We start from the raw sequence: 9528 nt of genomic DNA, 5'->3' as shown, positions 1-9528 counted from the left end.
CAGCAGCAGTCTGACTCACGCCATACTCAAAAAAAGAGCTGCTTTCTCGGATCAGGGCTGGTGTGAAGGCTGCGCGGGGGCTCCAGCCTCTGCCCTGGCATGGACGGCAGAGCACTGGCTGGGTCTGCAGCCAGGTGGGTGATGCTGCTGAGGCAGGACTGGCCTCTCGGTCCTTTGCTTCACCCGATCTTAACCTATCTCAGCTTATGCAGACTCTACTTCTCTCGCTCGCAATGGTGTTTATTGACAAACCACCTCGATGTTTCGTGTTTGGAAACAGATTTAGGATAGGGAAAGGCAAGAGTACTGTGCTGGAAAAGCTCTGGGAGCCCTGCTCTGTCTGAATAATTTCTAGATTGAAGTACCTTAGTGAGGTTTGGATTTTTTTTCCTTGAGCAAGGTCATCCTCTGTATAGGAATTACAGTCAAGAGAGAAAGGCAGATTGAGTCCAAAGAAGTAGGAAAGTGACATAGTTTCTTGGGAAAATCCTGTGAATTTTCTCTTTAGATGCGCTGATCTGTAGATTGATGCACTCAAGGCAAGACACAGCTATTACAAAAATGCAGCTCTGGCACTGCATGGCCTGCAGAACCTCCTCTGCTGGTGTCAGCTTCGAGGTCGCAACTTCAAAAGTATTGATTTAAATATTTTACTATTGATTACACAATTAAGGCATGAGTAGGAGAAGGAACATGCAGCCAGTTATGGTATTTAGCTTCACTTTATATGACTTAGAGACACATTATTTATCTGTCTGTTGCTGTTGGATGAGATTAAAATGTGGTTTCAGACACGATTTCAGCCCTTGGCAAGTAAAATGCTTTGGACAAATATCCAGTCTTAAACCGGTAGCACTATTATATAGACTGCACTCATGCTTTCATTTTCTGGGTGCTTATTCATAACGCTGTAGTTAACTAAATGCTTGTAACTTTCTCCACAAATCTAAGAAGCCTGTATTATTAATAAATGAGTCCTTTGTTGAGCCTTTGAAAACTGCTTTGTATAAACAATGCTCAGATAAAAAAGGGAGACATGAAGAGAGATTTTCCCAGACATTTCAGCTTGCAGAAATGGCATCACGACTTTTTTTCTTAAATTCATAAGGATTTTGTGTGGGCTAAACTCTGACCAATATACTGCTTAAATAGTGTAAAAACAACTTGATATTGTTTAAGAGACACGGTTATGTTTCTACATACCTGGAAAAGTATCTATTTTTCCTTCTTGTATCTCTTGTGGTGTTAGTGGAACTGCAGAAGTGTAGAGATGCCCCAGCCAGAATTTGCTCATAGGCCTAAGAAGTCCTTTGATGATTATACATATGCATTTCAATTGAGTACAGAAGAAATGCCTGTGAACCGATTTGTGTCGTATATGATATAGCAAAACTAAGTAAGGTACTTCTCAAAAGTGTGTAGTGAGTATCTTTGAATGTGATGGCGACAGAAGTAAAACCTTCCTGATGCAAGGGAAAGAGATACGGAGAGGATTTCTGAAAGAATGGAATACAAATTCAATGACACTTATTTTCTATTAAAATAAGATATGAGAGAGAATGGTAACACTTTTTTATGTTGAATTTTATTGTCAATGCCAAATAAGATGAAAATGCAGAACTAAGAATTCTTTAAAAGATACCTCAGGTAACTCACAATATTCGCAGAATCACAGAATCACAGACTGTTAGGGATTGGGAGGGACCTCGAAAGATCATCTAGTCCAATCCCCCTGCCAGAGCAGGAACACCTAGGTGAGGTTACACAGGAAGGCGTCCAGGCGGGTTTTGAATGTCTGCAGAGAAGGAGACTCCACAACCTCCCTGGGCAGCCTGTTCCAGTGTTCTGTCACCCTCACTGAGAAGAAGTTCCTTCTCAAATTTAAGTGGAACCTCTTGTGTTCCAGCTTGAACCCATTACCCCTTGTCTTACTGTTGGTTGTCACCGAGAAGAGCCTGGCTCCATCCTCGTGACACCCACCCTTTATATATTTATAAACATTGATGAGGTCACCCCTCAGTCTCCTCTTCTCCAAGGTAAAGAGCCCCAGCTCCCTCAGCCTTTCCTCATAAGGGAGATGCTCCACTCCCTTAATCATCTTTGTGGCCCTTATTCACTTAAGCATAATCACAGCAGCATTTTCAATTGGGATATAATACTGGTTTACTGTGGTGGCTGTACTTACTCATCCTGAGATAACACAGAAGAGTTGTTAGTTATTATAACTTCTTCCATTAAACTTGTAGCTTGTACTGTGTACCGCAAATGAACACCCAGCTGTCTACATAGTTCAGATTACTAACCATTCAGACACCAGTCTGGGCTTCATCCCATAATCAATAATCATCCGTCCTTCATTTTTATTGCGTATACCACTGTCACCACTAAAGCATCTTTGTTCAACAACCTGCCCATGACACAGCAACACTCTCTTCTTTCTTATTCTTTGAAAACACTTTTGAAAAGATTTGCTATATCGATGAAATGGATTGGCCTTAAAAGCCTGTGGACTGTGTTGGGGAGTCTCATGCAGCTAGTTTACAGAACATTTTTTCACTTCTTTTCTAATTGCATATAGATCACAGCCGAAAACTCGAGCTGGAGGTCTGAACACATACAGCCTCTGGAAGATATGATCTCAATTCAAGCTTGGATCAGACTGTGAATTTTGCAAAGGTTTCTTGTTTTCCTATCATAAAACTCTGAAGCCAAACACGCTTACTATCAGAACACTCCAAGTTATGTGGGACAAACCCATCACTAGTCAAAACTTAGAACTTACAATGTATTACTGAGAAAGCAGTAGAGTCTCTTGGTATTGGTATTGTTGGTATCAGGATTAATTATTCCATAATAATTACATTTGTTTCAAATTATCAACTTTTGCTTTCTGTTCATTTGTTTTCATAAGTGTACCAGCTCAGGTTATGTAATTGGTCATACAGATTGCATAGGATTAAGTTTCTTTATTTGGATTGCATGATGTTTTTAAAACTGGAAAATTAGAACAAATCACTTTTGGCTTTGATTTTTCTGATACGTAATTGTTTGAATGAGAATTTGTAGAACTCTGGGGGTTCTGTGAATACTTAGAAAACATATTTCACTTGTAAATAATTGGGTAGTAAATAATGCAATCCTATCATTAGCCTTAATCCAAATTAAATGGAAATATTTTTTCCAAATATACTGATCTTTCATGGAAAAGCAGATGGCGTTTTGATAATTTGGCTTATTTCTAGTTAGTGACCAATAATTGGAAACTGTAATTATTCAAGATTGCTTTTTTCTATATTCATCATATTTATTATGAGTTCACTGCCTAAGAGTTAGGCAGGAATATTTTCTTGGCTTTAATGTGAGTAGTCTTTCACCTTTCAAATTCTTTTCAGATTTCTGAAGACCATTTGCTCCTCCAAGGTAAATCCATGCAGAAGCATGGTCTCAATTGCATGTGAATAAGGTTGAGGGCAAAACTTGACCTCAAATTTTTATTTTGTTCCAAACCAAAACCCAAATGATAACAATAAATTTTCTAGCTCTCTGTCTGAGCAGTATTGAGAAATCTAAGTTACTCAAGTGCATTTGAGAAGTTCACAGTGCAGTCAAGGAAGATAATGTAGTTTTCAGGTCTGTATGTTTAAACTCAGACAATTTAAGGGAATGTTGATTAAACTGATCATCTCCTAAGGAAATACGCTTCTCCAAAATGAAGATTTAGCTGGGTTAGGAGATATCTAACTACAGAACAAGAAGTAAAGTTCTTTTCTCAGCTTACAGTTCAGGCAAACAGGACATGTTGGCATTAGGGAAGGTTTGAAAGGCTCGTCTTTGATTGTGCTGGAGGTGGTCACCTTCAGGCTGTTCACAAAAGACCTGAGTTACAGCAGTGACCTTGCTATTGAAAACTTTAACCACAGCTGGCTGCATTGCAGATGTCCAAAGCATCAAGGAAAAGTATGTCACTAAGCCTCATTCCCTGACTACTTCTTGGTAGAATTTGGCAATTTAAAATCTTGGGCCTTAAATGTAGTAGATAAGCTGAAATAATTCAAACATGCTAGGGAGATCAGGATTGAAAATAAACCAGGTCATTAGGTTTAACTCTGCCTCGCACTGTGCAGATCGGGGAGCATTGATTGCTAGTCCGTATTTATTTTCTGAATATGGTCTGAATATGATCTGAATTTCCACAGTAAACTCCTGAGTTAGAAGCAATATTCTCTGGTTTGGATCAAATTAAAATCACACATATATGCCTCAAATTCTGACTGGGTGTGTTAAGCATTCAGTTTTCAGTTAATCTTGCACATCAGAGCACTTACAGGTCATCTCAAATATGATGAGAAAAACATTATTAGCTCCTGGTTACTGAAACCTGTCCCAGTCAGGTATCCCTTCCAGGCTCACTGTATCATGTTTCTATGTAAAGAACAACATCCTTCCTGGAATGCTCCCCCTAAGGGGGAGCAACAAGGAAAAAAAAACCCAGGGAACTTGCTTGTGAGACAGTGGTATGTCTTTGATTCATTGATCCTAAGGACGGTGTTGAGACATCCTCAAGAATTCAGTAGCTTTGGAATCTGAGTTCCAGCTTGTCAGTAGTTTTGCTATCCCAAAACCATGGAAAGTTGAATAGGTTTTTTTTTTCTCTTATCTATCTATCTATCTATCTATCTATCTATCTATCTATCTATCTATGTATCTATCATTTTCTGGCAGTGAAAATTCTTGTTTAATGTTTTTCATTTGGTTAGGAAGAACAAGTATTAGTCCTCCTCTTGATAGTGTTATGTTCACCTACATTACATCAGCACGAAGTCGGTGAATGACGTTGGTATTAAAACCCTGAATCTTTTTCCTTTCCTCTATTTGAATCACCTGTGGATTATATTCCTGCAGCTGCACCAAGCCCCCAAAAGTCCATAAAGCTGCAGTTAGTGTTTCCGCATGTAGTTCGATTGCACGGCCACGTTAAAGTAAATTTGTTAAAAAGAAGGCTTAAAGAGCATGGCCTGTCACTCTTCCCGGTATTTTTAGAAGATAATCATACTTTGTTTCTGTTATTCTATCTGTACTGATATAACTTAGGATTTGTATTAATTTGAGAATAAAATCTGCCTTAAAAAATTCATTCATTTATGAGAAACGTTATAAAACAAGTAATATTTTATCCTGGAATATCCTTAAGCATGTTGAAAGTGTGACATTCAATGCAAGCTGTTTATACTTCAGTCCATTCAAAAAACAGCGTCTAAGACTTCCAAATACTGACAAGAGCTACTTGTTAGCTGCATAGAAAACATCCAAACAGTTTGTGGAATTTTTTGCCTTGGGGAGGCATTTGTTTTTCTTGTTTGGTCAATTAAACACTGCTTTTCCTAAAAGAGGGTGTATTGTAACATCAGGCATGAAAATAACCAGAAATGCCAATGGGTTTTTGCAAAAAGTTTGGGTTGATGTCTGTGTTCCAGTTACACATTTGGAGAGCTCAGGCACTCAAGGGAGGGGAAACACAAACTGAGGAGTCTTCAGCATAACCTTCCTTGAGATTATTCATACTGAAGAGTACCAAGCAGATAAACAGCAGCTTTCTTATGAAGACAATGGTGCTCTAATGGCAAGGAGCAAAAAAATTTAGCTACGCAATTCCTTTTTCAAGGTCTGTAAGCTGAATTTTAGGTAGAAATTCTATAAAGAAGTTATCACGATGCCACTGAAAACATTGGGAAAGCTTTTCTGCTGAAAAGGAATAGATGTAAAGAGCATACAAAGTCTTGACCTGGATAAACACTTAGAAATTTGACAGAACACAATGATTTCACCAACATCTTAACGAAAAATTTTGTTTTATTTTGGCACAATTAAGGTGCATTATGTTCACTTTATGTTTTATTTTGATGCTTACATTTTAGATGCATCTATTATCATTATTATTCATAATAATAATAATAATAATAAAGACATGTCAAAATTATATGAAGCTCCAGTGAAGCATTTTTGTAGGTCTGAAGTGAACCACTGATTTTAAACTATCTCAGTCTCACACAAAATCAAGGATTACAGATTTTGAAGCCTTGGACTTTCCCATGAGGTGGATCTCAGGTGGGAAATCATCTGTGTGCTGGAAAGGTTTTAAATACACGCTTAATTCCATCTCCAGGAGAGGGAGAGTTGGAGCATCTAATTAAGTGCTGTGGTTATTTGAAGGCTCAAACAGGTGTGTAAAATGAATTGTGAAGGAAGCTCAGCTCCTGAGAAAAGTGGGACAGATCCATTGCAAGCTGCCTGGGGTCCCTGTACATCTACTGGGACAGGAGAGGACAGTTCATCTGGTTGAAACCCCTGTGATAGAATGAGATGAATTGTGCCCAGGAGGTTCCCGACTGTTTTCTAAATTTCACACAAAAAAGCCCATGCAGGAGGGAAATCTGCCAGGTAGTACATAATCTATTTATAAAAACAGGTCTTAGGAAATTTTACAGGCACATAATTTCAGACGGCATGTTTCCTTTCATTGGTACCATTTCCAGATACTGCCTTTGCAGTCACAAACTCATGAAGTCAATCCAGCATTCGCTCTTTTCAAGAGGTCTGGTTGTAGAAGTGCATTTAAGGAGATCTGTCCTGTTCCTCTGTCTTTCTGTGAATGGCTTTTTAGTGTGTCACCAATTATTGAAAATAAAATACAAAGTGTATTCTTCAGCATTTCAGTATAACTACCAATGAGCTTCTTCTTTTGATTTTGTACCTACCTTATTGTCCTCAATCTATTATATTAAGGATGACACTGGAGTTGGAGATGGCTAGAAGAATAGCCATGTCTACGTCCCCTTCCCCTCTCCATTTTGCTGGTGAGCACATACAGAAAACCTGGAGTACACTCCCCTGCAGGCTTGTGACTCTCTCCTTTTTAGGCTAAACTCTCCTTCTTTCTCCAGGTTGCTGTGGGAGTGTAACTGATGCGTCTCATTAGAGTCTGAGATTGTGTGAGTAATCCTATTGTTTCTGTCATTCTGTGTAAAGCGTGTATAATCACCCTGCTTCCTCATGATGGTATGAGTAACCTCATTTTATGACAGGCTTTTTCCATGTTCCCTATCTTTTACTCTTTAACTTGTGATTCTACTTCTGCAACTTTGGATTGATTCAGGTGAGGGAGGAGGCTGGGACGTGGGAAGAGGGAGGGATGCAAAGGGAGAAGAAAAGCACTTTTAGTTCCCTCACCTGTAACCCTTAAGGTTCAGTTTGACTGAGATCAGAGATCAGATGATAAACTGGAGGAAATTACACAGACAAAATTCATGTGGCTCAGACCACATTGCTGCAGAGACCAAAGTCTCGGTGCTGCTGCAGTGGGAGTGTTCAGGTTTGTCTTCTGCTGGGTCCCTGGGCTGCACAGGCCTCAGAGGAGCCCAGGCAAGAGAATTTGCACCCTTTTTCCTGGGCAAGTCTGACACGACTCTTCTTTGGAGACTAAGAGGGTGCAAGGAACTTGTGCATGGGCCTTGCAGAGATACACTCTGGCAGGATGCCTGTGGGAGCGCAGTGGGAGAGAAGGGAGAGCCCCGCACCTGGAAGTCACTCCTCCCGCAGGGAGGTGAGAAACACTCTACATTCCCTGCTGCCCCCCCCGCTGCTCCTCCCTAGGCTGGGGATGGCACAGGAGGCAACCTGAACCACCGTCATGCAGCTTGATCCTTTCCTGCTTCATGTGGGAGCACAGGAGAAGGCAGAGCAGCAAGGGTGCTTCTCAGAGCTCCTTCCGCGTGCATCCGCAGCAGCACCCACCTTGCAGGGTGTGAGTGCTGGGGGTGGCAGGGTGCCTGGTCCTGTTCCTGGCGGCTGGAAGCAGTTGCTTGGTGAAAGTGTCACCATCCTAGGGGCCCAACCTGCGTTAGCTCTGCCAGTGCTGCCCCTGTTGCTGGAGCCAAACCACTGAGATGGGAAACCTGGGGCCAAGTGTAGGCAAGGTCTCGAGTTTGTTTACGCTGAGTTTGCTACCTATAATAGATGAATCATAGGGTAATAAGTCACCCTCTTAAGAGGCTATACAAATCCAGCCACTGGGTGAGCATTATTGCTGTGTCCCGGCTAATTCTGGTTTCAGTAGTGATAGTCCATCTGTTTGAGTCCTTTCCTTGTCCTCAGCTACTGAGCAAAACTGCTCTGCTCAGTCCAACATCTCCCATCATTTGTCATACAGATGTTGCTTTTCTTTTGGAGTTCTTTTCAGGTGTCAGTGAAGAAGGATCTGAAAAACAAAAACTTGAACTGACTTTGGGCACAAGCATAGCGTAGCTCTTTACTAATGCCTAGCAGTTACCTGAAAGTAGTGAACACATATTTAACTTAGCTTCATTGTCTCAGATGATACATTTGTTTTCCTCTTGCTGCATATGTCCTTTTCTTCCAACTACTCAGTATTCAGTAATGCCAGCACATCCAGCACATTGTAGTGCTTTTCTCAGTGTGTTCCTGTGTTCAGATCCCCCAGTCAGAGAAACACTCATATTGGGTTATATAGTCGCATGTATTTTGTAGTATCCCCCTGCCAGTTGTTTCCACCAGTACCGCATCTGTCTCTGCTGCAACATTTTGCCGCAGGAGATGGGCAAGGTTGTTCAGAACATTTCCCAAATGCTCAATAAGGCTTTTTCTTTCTGCAATTTAAGGTTTGTTGTATTTCCTGGGGATGAGACAGTTTATGGTTTCTCGGAAGTGCAGGAAAAGCAGGCACACACAAGTCTAAGGGAGAAAGGAGGTTAAACATCAGCCACCAGATTGATGGATTGGTTTACTTTACTTCCTTCATAATATGTGGACATAAAATCTTACATCTTGCGCTTTGACTTTTTTGGCAACATCAAATACAGACCAACACAGAAACAACAGGATCATATACCAGGAGTCAGTCCCATAAAATCAACTCTTTTTTTACCTTGCTGCCACAAAACCCTAATCCCCATATTGTTAAAATATTTGCTTCTCTTCTTTTGGCCATATAAGCTCAGCCCACTTGATAGATGGTCCATTTCTTTTTAGTGTCTACTGTCTCTGTAGTAACATTTTTATTTGCAGGATGAGAGGGGAGGAAGTCCACTGGTGACTTTACTGTTGCTAATCATTTTATGCAAAAATTTCCTCAGATACTATAGTGATGGGTATCTGGGCATCTTTTCTTCTGTAGTATCCAGCATGGAAGGGTCTTGATCCTTGTTACCTGTACAGTAGATACTGATCATTAGCAACATATCAGTACTTAGCTGATCTTAAATGATTGTTGTTGCCGCTGGCTGGACAACAGCGTAAATGGCAGGAAAAGCATACCCTGGGCAAGTATCGATTGCTGTTTCAAGATATTGCCAGAAATGGGATCCACATTAACTACACTAAAACATTACAGTACAAGTTGGTGAGACACCATGTTCTGAAATGTTTTCAACCTTGTCAAGAACATTATTGATCATTTGTATCCAAGGGGACTTGATTTCCTAAGTGTTCTCATTACAGTTTCTGGCTTGCCCA

Source organism: Caloenas nicobarica, chromosome 1 (genome assembly GCF_036013445.1).
Source record: "Caloenas nicobarica isolate bCalNic1 chromosome 1, bCalNic1.hap1, whole genome shotgun sequence".
Lineage (NCBI taxonomy): Eukaryota > Metazoa > Chordata > Aves > Columbiformes > Columbidae > Caloenas > Caloenas nicobarica.
Note: the sequence above shows the minus strand (reverse complement) of the source record.